This window comes from Lissotriton helveticus, chromosome 12 (assembly GCF_964261635.1).
Source record: "Lissotriton helveticus chromosome 12, aLisHel1.1, whole genome shotgun sequence".
NCBI lineage: Eukaryota > Metazoa > Chordata > Amphibia > Caudata > Salamandridae > Lissotriton > Lissotriton helveticus.
The window spans coordinates 329,891,843-329,904,423 of NC_136073.1; positions in this window are offsets into that span (position 1 = coordinate 329,891,843).

The window sequence follows — 12,581 nt, forward strand, 5'->3', positions numbered from 1 at the left end:
TACTACTACCATGTTTTCTTTTAAAAACCTTTATTGTGAAAATGTCATTATACAAATACGGGCCTATAACCACGTGGGCCGGCCACGGAGCAAACTGTAATCGTATATGATGAGTAGACATTTACACTGTAGAGGAACGTAACGGGCGGGCCATTAGGTTGCAAGAACTAAAGTGTCTAACAGTTGCGGAATCGGTGGACGTACATTTTATAATTAAAATACGACAGGGCCACTTACAATAAAATTATCTAGATATACATTTGCGGGCAAGTACCATGGGTGACGTTAATTCGAACTTTCAATAGTACAGTAATCAATAACACATCAGAACTTAATATCAATAGGGATATCGAAATATTCAATCTATTCTCGTCCCCGCCCGCCATGTGCTTCAAAACTGCATACGTATCTCGTGATATCAAGGTTGTGCAACCAGTACACAACAAGGAGTTACGAGTCCCATTTATTCCGGCGCCATTTTGGGCGAGGACGGGCAGGTCCAGGATATAGTCAAAATGTCTCTACCAACCATCGACTATGATGATGTTCATATGCTGTATTTATTAGAGTAACACTCATCTGTCCACATGAAATTAATTTGCCACAATCTAAACATGTCATTTTAATCTTTCCAAAGTTCTTCTAAATATTTGGGACCGTTTCCCTTGCCTCTGATGCTGTCAGGGCCACTTCTTTGATGAATGTACTGGCAGGTCGGGGGTTCTCCTCCAAATCTCTCTTTTATGCAGCACTATAATTAATCGGTGCCACCTCTCCATATGACGATGCATGGTATAGTTACCATAACTATAGTTCCTCTGGAGAGTACATCGTGGCAGATGAAGCGTGTAACGTACCGGGCATTTACCTTTTTTTGCATGTAGAGGAAAGGAAAAAAAATTCGAGCGTCCGAGTTCTAAGGTGTCCCACAGCCATTTTTAGTGGACCAGGCCCAAATCCAAAGAACAGGCCGCCATTTTGAGAGTCCTCTTGCAGCCGCCTGTCGCTGTAGCATCAAGAGCGGCCGAAACTCAGCTGAATGGCAACTGAAACGGTAAAGGGGCGCCCCACTACAGCAGACGAGCCTCCACCTAGGAAGGCCCGTTCACGCCGCCTCCCCCCCCCCTTCGGGCACCCCACGCCGTTATTCGGAGCAGGATTGTAGGATGGCCACACCAGTACGGCAACTTGCTAGACACCACCTCGGTGCCTACCGAATCTCAGCGCCTTGTGGTGTCTTCTATTCAGAAAACATTGTTGTGCTGCCTTCGACCTATTCGTCGCAAGTGCGCACGCAACTCAGCTGCATAGCTTGCTAGACACCACCTCGGTGCTAACCGAATCTCAGCGCCTTGTGGTGTCTTCTATTCCGAAAATATTGTTGCGCTGCCTTTGGCCCCATTCGCACATCGGTCCGCTACTGACGCCATCTCACAGGCCAACGGGGCGCCCCACGCCGACTTTCAGCATTGTAGGATGGCCACACCAGTGCGACAACTTACTAGACACCACCTCGGTGCCATCCGGATCTTGGCATCTCAGCGCCTTGTGGTGTCTTCTATTCAGAAAATATTGTTGCGCTGCCTTTGGCCCCATTCGCACATCGGTCCGCTACTGACGCCATCTCACAGGCCAACGGGGCGCCCCACGCCGACTTTCAGCATTGTAGGATGGCCACACCAGTGCGACAACTTGCTGGACACCACCTCGGTGCCATCCGGATCTTGGCGCGTTGTGCTGCCTTCGGCCTATTCGCACATCGGTCCGCTACTGACGCCGCCTCACGTGCCAACGGATTTTCTACGCTTTTTATACCCTATGCCGCATAACAGGTCATGTGACTTGTTTATAAAACTTTTCATTGGTTCATTTTACTTTTGGTTTCCTAATGATGGAAGGCTTGATCATATGACCTAAAAATAACACTTTTCATTGGATGAAAACTATTTTTTTTTCCCAAACGATGAAAGCCCCACCTTGTTTCTGGATGTTTCAGACTGAAGCTGGCGTCAGCATGAAAGCACCACCATCTCGTGGCTCCGTCGTGGTCATTCCGCGAGCAATCATGGCAGCCGCTCCCCACCGGAAGCCTACAGGAGTCGGGGGCCCCCAAGACTTTTGTAGAATCCTCAAGGCGGAGGGGACGCTTTCGAGAATGGGGTCCAAGACCTAGCAGACAAGCGTCCGATTCCAAGGTGTCCCAGGGCCATTTCAGTGGACCAGGCCCAAAAAGGAAAGAGCCTGCCGCCATTTTGAGAGTCCTGTGACAGCCGCCTATCGCTGCACCGCAAGAGTGGGCGCAACTCAGCTGAATTGCGGATTTTGACACAGTGGACCAAAAGCAGACGGAATGACAACTGAAACGGTAAAGGGGCGCCCCACTACAGCAGACGAGGCTCCACCTGGGGAGGCCCGTTCACGCCGCCTCCCCCCCCCCCGGGGCGCCCCACGCCGTTATTCGGAGGGCGGCAACTCAGCTGAATTGCGGATTTTGACACAGTGGACCAAAAGCGGACGGAATGGCAACTGAAACGGTAAAGGGGCGCCCCACTACAGCAGACGAGGCTCCACCTGGGGAGGCCCGTTCACGCCGCCTCCCCCCCCCCCGGGGCGCCCCACGCCGTTATTCGGAGGGCGGCAACTTACTGGACATCACCTTGGTGCCATCGTTCTGCTGCCTTGGAACTATTCGCACAACAGACCGCTACTGATGACCCACCCCCCGCGACGTCCCACGCCGGATACCGAAATCAGTGCGGCACCCAGGCAACATCACCTGGGTGCCGTCCAGAAATCTGGACGTTGTGCTGCCTTGGGACTATTCGCACAACCGACCGCTACTTCCTTCTTTTTCCCTAAAAATGTTTAAATGTTTTTACTGTTTTTGTTTTGTTGTATATATTTATAAGTTATTAAAGTTTTATAATCCTACTACTTTGTTGGAGTGCTATATATTTTTAATGTGACACATAATTGTAAAAACTTTGATGTACAAAGAGTCATCCCTGGAATCTTCCGCTTCAGGCTCGGTCCGCTCCCCAATCACAATACAGGATGGTTTTCAGATAGTAGGAACGCGTGTGGTGTGACGGATCTCATCGGGTGTGGGCCTTGATCTACTATAACTCCTTTGAAGAGGGGTAATTCTTTACAGCTGGGGCCATAAACTACATCTGCAGGGCTAGCTGATAGCCTGGGACCGGCCTGGACAATCGGACACAGAGGAAGAGGAGTGTCAGAGGGTGCGGTAGTGAATAGGGCGAAAGGGAGGTGTCGGGCGGGCACAGGGTGTGATTCTCAGGGAAGAGCAGCGCAGATGGGGGGAGGTTTATTGCCCATGCATAAGACAGAGAGCGGGGGTGACCAGTGCCTGGGGGAGATGCTTGCGAGGGTGGGGAGCCATGCTAAGGATCGACAGCGTGCAGAGAGTGGGTCTGGTCAAGTCATCTAAAATGGCTGCCGTGCACAACAAAAGTGTGGCATTTGAAAAAAGGCAAGATGGCGCAGACAATGTTTTTCAACACTTCCTGATTTCCTTCGAATCGAACGTTAACAGACGTTGGGGCATATTACCAAAGTTAAGCGATATTTACCCTAACGATGCTTAGCAACGAATTTTTTACCGCTAAGCATCGTCAGAAATTATTGCAGATAAACCTTGCTATTATCAAGGTTTATCGCAAATGCGATAAAAAATGGCCGCAATGCATTAATATCGCTGAAAAGTCAGCGATATTCATGCATTACCGAGCTAATGCTCTTAGCCATGTTATCCACCTCCCATTGGATAACATGGCTAAGAACTGCTCAGGGCAGGTGTTACTTTTTGGAGATATTCGCGCTTAGCGCGAATATCTCCAAAAGTTGGTAATAGGAGATAGCGATGTTAGCGACTGTTTCCAGTCGCTAACATCTTGGCATGCCCACTTTGCATGTCATTAGTGATAAATATCACTGACATGCAAAGTGGGGCCCAAGATGGTCGCTATCTCCTACTAGCGGTCGCTAACTGGTGTTAGCGACAGCTAGGTAATACAGAGATAATTTTATCTCCGCTTTCTTGGCTTTTAAAGCCAAAAAAGCGGAGATAAACCCCCTTGATAATATGCCCCGTTATCTCTCCCACACTACCGGTCCCCCTGGGCTTAAACGCCGAGATGGTAGGGACTGCATCCCGTGAAGATAGGCCGAGACGTCACTCAGCAGAAAAAAAAGTTTAAAAAAAGTCTATAAACATACAATAAGTTAAAAGTCAATCATTCTTCATTCCTTGTAGTACGCTCCCCAGTCCGCTTCCCGTTACGCTAACCGGGCGCACCCCACCAAAAAAACCTCCACATCAAACCTATGGGGTCAGGGAGGATCTACTATGCCCCCTTATGGTCATTTGCCCCTTCGCTTTGGCCTCCTCTTGTCTCTCGATCCTACCAAGAGACAAGATGGCGGCCGCTACGGACTGTTTGGAATGTTTACAGACGCCGGAGAACCAATCAGCTTCGCTTCACAAAGCTCCGTAACGCGAAAAGTACGCGAACTGGAGCGCTGCCCGTTCCGCTGTTACAGATATATATCTTTTTTTGAACGTTAATTTCTCAAAATCCACTGGAGCACATATATTGAGACCTAGCAAAGGCACATCGGGCTACCAGTCCCTACAATTTTGCCAAGTTTCGTGCAAATCCATTCAGCCGTTCGATTATTATTATTTTTTTTTTTTTTGCCCCGCGGGGCCCTTTTAAAACCTCCACATCAAACCTAGGGGGTCAGGGAGGATCTACTATGCCCCCTTATGGTCATTTTCCCCTTCGCTTTGGCCTCCTCTTGTCTCTCGATCCTACCGAGAGACAAGATGGCGGCCGCTACGGACTGTTTGGAATGTTTACAGACGCCGGAGAACCAATCAGCTTCGCTTCACAAAGCTCCATAACGCGAAAAGTACGCGAACTGGAGCGCTGCCCGGTCCGCTGTTACAGATATATATCTTTTTTTGAACGTTAATTTCTCAAAATCCACTGGAGCACATATATTGAGACCTAGCAAAGGCACATCGGGCTACCAGTCCCTACAATTTTGCCAATTTTGTGCAAATCCATTCAGCCGTTCGGGCTAAAAGTGAGGCCAACCGCCCTATGGAAAACTCAATGTTAAAAACACGTTTTGGGACCCCCCTTTTTTCTCGGCCCCCCCTTGACGAAACCCCCCCAAATTTTCAGGGGCTACTCAGAAACAAAATGTTCCATTTTCCTGAACATTTCAGCCAATTCCGTCCACAAACGCCAAAGTTATTAGACATAGAATTTTCAAAAATCCCATAGAGAAAAAATCCTAACTATATATACCTACTGGCGACCGCCAGTAGGTAATATATATATATATATAAATAATATATATATATATCTATAAATATATATATATATATATATATATATATATATATTAATGGTTTATACAAATGCAGTACATGCAGGATTTGCCGAGTTGGGACCAACACTACTCAAGTCACCACACCGTTCCGTTCTGAACCTGTAGAAACAGAATGATTATTCACTTGTAGAACAGAGTATGCTGTGTATGTGTTGGAATTCACCTGTGGGCTTAGGTATGTGGGTAGTACCAAGCTTCAGGTGCACCTGAGAATTTTACATCTAAGGGCCATTGTCAACTCCGATCCCACATACGCAGTGGCTCGTCATTTTAAATAATTTCACAATAACAATTTAAGTCAACTAAAGTATTTTGTTATTAATGACGCCCCGGTTCTCAGAAGAGGTGGTAATCAGGAGAAATTACTAAGACAGTTAGAAACCCAATACATATTGGAACTCAACTCCAAAACCCCAAATGGTCTCAGCATTAGCGAGGATGTGCACAATTATTTATAATTTGGGGGTTGGGGGACGAAGTCCTCTTGGGTACAGAGGGTCTTTAGAGGCCAACTACCCCTCCTGTTACCTCCAGTAACTTCCACACAGAGAGATTCCTAGGAGGTCTTCTGAGACCACACTCCCTTTCTCCACCACTCTGCAAACGCACCTACAGGTGCACTTCTGTTTGGGAGATGAAGACCAATTTACTCCTGAGTAACCTTGGTGGCCAAGAAGCCCTCCAGGTACCGCATTTAAGTCCTACATAACAGGATTTCTGAGAACTGGTCGGAGGCTCAGCCCCCCTTCTCCACCACTCTGCAAACATGACTACTACTTAAAAAAACATAGAAATTCACTGAAAAAACAAAGGTTGCAGGGACGTTATAACTAGGAAATGGAATTTAAAAAATTTGGAAATTCACTACAAAAAAACAAAGGTTACTGCGATGTTATAGTTAGGCTCAGGTTTCACTCATACAAATGAAAATCAGCAAATATAGTTATTTAAAATTACTATAACTTACGCCCCTACAATACACTGCTTGTGACCTCACATATTACATCACTCATGACACGGTCTGTGACATCACTGATTACATCATTGATGACACTTCAAATGACATCACTGATGACATCCAGTGAGTGTTAGTGTTTTGTAAAAGTTTCCGAGAGTTAAAGATATATACTATGCTCCTTCATAAGTTGAATTACTATTCTTTTTGTATTACTGATTATACTGTTTCTTATATATGTCATCTGAGTGGCACTGTGACTGTATCAGTGTGGCAGTGGGTGTCTGAGTGGCTGTATGGGTGTGTGAGTGGCTGTATGGGTGAGTGAGTAACTGTGTGAGTGCCTGTATTGATGGATGTGTGTGTGAGTGGCTGTATCGGTGGCTGTGGTAGCTTGGTGAGAGGCTCAATGGGTGGATGAGTGGGTGTGAGTGGCAGTATGGTTTACTGAGTGCCTGTGTGAATGACTCTATAGGTGAGTGACTGGGTGTGCAAATGGATGTATGGGTAAGTGAGTGGCTTTTTGATTGGGTGTACGGCTAAGTGACTGGGTGTGTGAGTGGCTGTTTTGCACAGTAAGTATTTGTGTGAATGGCTGTATAGATGAGAGGGTGGGTCATGAGTGATTGCATTGATGTGTAAACAGGTGTGGCTGACACAGGTAACAGCAGTGGGGGTGGAGCAGGGGGAAGTTGACAGGCAACAGGATAGGCAAAATAAAATAAAAAATAAATAAAACCGCTTACCTTGCGCAAGGTGAGGCATTTTATTTTATCTATCCCTTCGTCCTTCGACTCCCCCACCCCCTGCTACTGCTGTTACATGTGCTAGCTGTACCTTTGTGTAAATGGATATGTGTTGTACCTACACAGAGGCAGGGAGTTGACTTCTTATAGTTAGTTTATTGTTGGCTACACGGTTCAGGAGCAAGATTGCTCCCACAGCAAAACCCTCAACAGCTTCTGCGTTCAAAACTACACATTCCAACATATTACTTCATAATCCTGAGTGTTCTGAACAGAATGGAATATCTGAAACACTAATGACAACATTTATGTAGTAAATACCACATATCTTCCCTCCTTCTCAAACAAAACAAAACAAAACACACAAAAACAAAGTTCTATATATAGTAGCGCTGAATGGTAAAGGAAAAATGGCAAAATACATGAACCCCAACATTATGTACAAAAGCGAATGGGAATCCTCCTGACTCTAGAGATTCTCCTGGCGCTACTTAGTTGGGAGATCCCAAAAAAACTCAAGAACTTTCCCCGCCAAAACTCTATTGGGGAGATGCCAAAAACTCATTGTTCACACCAGACCCACTCTCCACCTCAGGACCAGAAGGCTTCAAGATTGCTCTTGTTTTAATAATCCAGTCAAGGATCCACCAATGTCTACCCTCAACCAGTACAGCATTGCCTTTGATTTTTAGCACTCTGACCAGCTCACCAAATGTACCACCCCCTTTCTTGACATGTACAGGAGACTTAATTCTAACCATGTCCACAAGGGTCAAAGGAACCAACTTGGCACCCCTTTTTATGTCTGACCACAGTTTTCCCTGAGAAAGCAACATGTTCTCCTTCACCATGAGCATCAGCTGCTTCACATTGGAATCAAATTTAAGCCACTTCGACATCCAACCGGTTCTGAAACTAGTGTTGGCTCTTCTCCCTCTCAAAAGTTCAAAAGGAGTGACCTTCATAGGGAGGAGGGAGACAGAGCGAGGGGTAGGTTCCCAGCACCTGTTTTCCAGGAAAACTCATGACATTAACTTTTGTAACAATTGTTGCTCTGCCTAACTATTGATGAGGTGTGACCTGAACCCGAATTGCGTTGGTCCCATGATTTGTATTATTAAGGTACCTCATTGAAAGGTCATCAGAGTGGTTGGTTCACTTTTCAAAACCAAGCAACCGCGTAGATAGGGCATCAAGATAGGTCCTGAAGAATTGCTGAGGGATTTACACACATAGGGCAAGAAACATGTTGACCATGACTACACACATATAGACACATCCAACCATTATAATCAGCGGTTTCCCTATTTTGGTTTTAATGAGATGCGGGGGCTCACAGATTAAAATTAATTTTGAACACCACCTCGCCACATTTTATTTCTTCTCACATCTACACCACTAGGCCCCTCACATGCACCTCACATACATGGCTTGGGAATAAGATCTCAGACAAAGAGCCCCCCTTAAGGTGCCCGTCAGCCATCGCAGTGCTGGCCTGACAAGGAGCAAGCCTTACGATGAAGCATGACACCCAAATGGGTGCGAGAGGGCCCCACTTTCCAAATTGGGAGACACCCACACTCCACTTCCATTGTTACCATCAGACATGTGGGACACATCAAACTAATATTGGTGAAGTTTGGTAACCATCCTCAAAATCCTGGGAGTGCAACACTTGCTCATGTCATCCCCTTAAATGTTGACTAGGGGTTTGTGAGCAGTTTGTAACAAAAATTGTATCCAGCAGACATATGGGTGAAACTTTTCAATGGCCCATGCACAAGCTAAGTTCCTTCTCAATAACAGAGTATTGCAACTCTGCTTCTTTAAGTACTCTAGAGGCAAACATGATGCTGTTTTCCACTCCTTCGACCTATTGGGTCAAGATCATCCCAAGTCCTACTTGGCTTGCATCCATAGTGATACAACACAAAAACTCTGAATCAAAAGGCTTCAAAGTTTGCTGTTTCTCAACATGGACTTGATTAGGGTAAGAGCCTCCATGCAGTTTTTATACCAATCAAAGTTAATCCCCTTTTCTAACAAGTTGGTGATCAGGTGAACTTTCACAAAATCCTAATAATGATTTCACACTGAATTTGTCTGTGGGAAGAGGAGCATCAACTATTGCATCTTCTAGACCTGGCCTGGGGCTGGTACCTTCTCCTGAGATAAAATGACCCAGGTATTCTATTTCAGAGCAATTTATTTTGCATTTCTCTGATTTGAACACAACACCCTTCTTTGAAAAAATGTCTAGAACTTTCTGTAAGACCTTGTCATGTGATGTAACATATTTCACAAAAATAAGAACATTATCTACAAAAACAAGAACACCATTAACATTGTTGATGAGATTGAACATCACCCTTTGGAACACCGAGGCAGCCGAAGCTAACACAAATGGCATGCAACAATATTGTAAAGTGCCCAAAGGTGAAGTGAAGGCAGTAAGATGATGAGATTCTGGATGTAGCTCAATCTGGTGATATACAATGGCCAATCCAACTTGGTAAAACATTTTCCTCCCTGTATGCAAGTAAAAATATCTTTCTTTTGGGAAAAGGATGCAAATCAATCCAGATCTCCTTGTTAAGATACCTCAGGTCCACATAAACACACAGTTGTCCACTCCTTTTCCGGGCAACTACAAATGGAGAAAGCTACAAGGAGGACTCAGTGGGTTCAACAATGCCTTTGGCACAAAGAGACTCCAATTCTTTATTTAAGACCTCTCTAATACTAAAAGAACCCCCCTTAGTATGTGCTTAATAGGTATTGCTCCTTCTTTCTTGATAATCTTATGCTTGAACCCACTTATCTTTCCTAATTCGTCTCCAAAAGCTGTAGGAAATCTTTCCTTCCAATTTGTACCCCAATCATCAGAAAAAAACAACGAGGACTTGTTCCTTTGTCCCTGGTTTTAATATCATGCCAAACAGACCTTGATGGAACCAAATATGTTAAGTCCTTTAAAAGCTACATAGATCTTTCCCTTAATTTTTCTGCCCGTTAACAACATTTCATCTTCTAAGTAGCCCAATAGCTAGATTCTACGACCCTCGTAGGATACAGGAGAACAATCATAAGGCTATAGTTGTCTCTCACCCCAGGTCTCTTTAAAAAGCTTTTACATTATCATATTAATCCTGGCTCCAGAATCTACAAGAAGATTGAGAGCCTTTCCACCCACCACAACCTCCATGATGGAATCAAAACAAGTTGAGGCATCACCTTCTAGTAGCACATCTCCTTTCTCTGATCCATCACACACCATCAATATGATTTCAGAGTCAGACTTTCCTTCAGATTCGAGGACATATGCAATGCTTTTCTTGTGCGACTTCTTCTTCAAACACACTTTAGCAAAATGACCTAATTTTTTCCAATAGTTGCATATAACATTACTTGCAGGACACTTGCAACCTTTGGGATGTGGTGGATTACTACACCGCATGCACATACCCAAGCTCCGGGAAATAAAGTTATCTAGTTTAGTAGATGTAGGACGTCCTGTCTTCAGTTTGGTTTTGTACCCCCCATCACACCCACACTCGCTAAATTTTTATACTTCAGTTCCCCAAAGGAGGCTTGAGATAGTTCAATGCTTTTGGGAACCTTGTAAGTTTCTTCAAGAGGGGGATTACCCATACTTATCAACTTTTGTCTGATTTGTTTGTCCTTAAAGTGGTAAGCAAACTGATCCATGATCAACTAAGCAGTAGATGTCAGAAATTGACATTAAGAAGCCAACATACACAGTGAAGATATATAGCCAGCAACATCTTCACACTCAGATTGCTTACGTTTGAAACATTTGTGCCTGAGGACAATTAGGCTGGGTTGCTTGTCAAATCTGTTTTTTAGTATCAGGACAGTCTCACTGTATTTGTCTAAAACATCACCCTCTTGTGCTGCTACATCAGGAAAATGTTTGAACATGGACCTCCCTTCAAACCCTAGTGAATGGGGAAGTAAACATTTCTTCCTTTCTGGAGTAAACCTGAGTGCACCAAAGGCTCCCAAATAGGTTTCAAAGGCATCATACCATACTTCACATCGAACAGGCAGCTCCCCAGGGTTGTCTGAGAAAGAAGGGGATTGATAGCTTTCATGGTGCACATGCTAAAACAACAAAAGGAATATACTAGTTAAAATAATGTTGGGATCTTGTTACACCGCATCCCTAAGAAAATACACACGTACCACATTCTCAACTGAATGTGCTATTATGAAAAATTGCAACACCTGAATTCCAGACTTAGAGGGCCCTTTCTAGAATAGATTAACCAAGTGTACACATCTCTGTGAACACAAACTGAAATGATAACCAGGAAACCCTAGTTTAGTTGTGCACCTCATCGGGAATCCTGCTGTAAATGGTTGTACACATAGAGACTTAGTTGAAACCTTCATGGTGAAAACTTACTGGTGTTTAGGTGTGCACATTACCATGTCAGTACAGTATGGGAAGAAGTTCTCTGCACTCAGGAGGCAAGGGTATAGTTTGACTTGATAAAAGTAGAAAAGAACGGTTTCGTTTGCTGATGTAGAAGAGGACGGCTATGCGAAGAATAACGTTTAGCCAAAATAACCCCCCCAAAAATATGAGGAGGGTCTAGAGTCAAGCTCACACAGTGCTGTAGGTAGGGAACACTAGACAGTGTTTATCCTTTGCGTGCCGGCACACAGCACCCCAGTATGGCTTCCAGTGTGCACCCGACGTGATCACACATGAACATGCACGGCAGACCGCAGCAAGGAGTCAGGCTCCATCAGGCACCATGATCGGAGAAGAGAAAGTCAAAATGGCATCAGACGCACGACATCACGGTAAGAGAAACAGTACCTTAAAGATGGCAGCCAAAAATCTTCACCGGAGCACTAGACTGGCTGAATGCAACAACTGCAACGCATCACCTTTTTAAGTATTCAACGAATCCTTGCACAGAACGGCAACCGAGATCGCCGTGACATGGAAACAAAAGTAGAAATCTCGCTCCATGGGAATAATGGAGTGGCAGGCCAGAATGAGATGATCAGAGGCATTGAAACCGGTAAATGCACACACGATTCACCGTGTAGTCAGCTCATTGCCACAATTCTGTAGCAACTAAAAATGAGGCAGGGAGTTGTCTTCTTGTAGTTAGCTTATTGGTAGCTACACAGTTCCGGAGCAAGATTGCACCCACAGCAAAACCTCAACAGCTTCTGCATTGAAAACTACATATACCAACATATTACATCATAATCCTGAGTTCTGAACAGAATGGAATACCTGGAACACCTTGACAACACACAGTATGTAAGTGGTTTTGTAGCTCTGTTACTACCTGTACGGGTGAGTGCGTGGCTGTATGGATAAATAAGTGGTTGTGTGAGTGGCTGTGTGGGTATGTGAATGGGTATATGAGTGGTTGCATGGATGTGTGAGTAAGTGTGTGAGCAGCTGTATG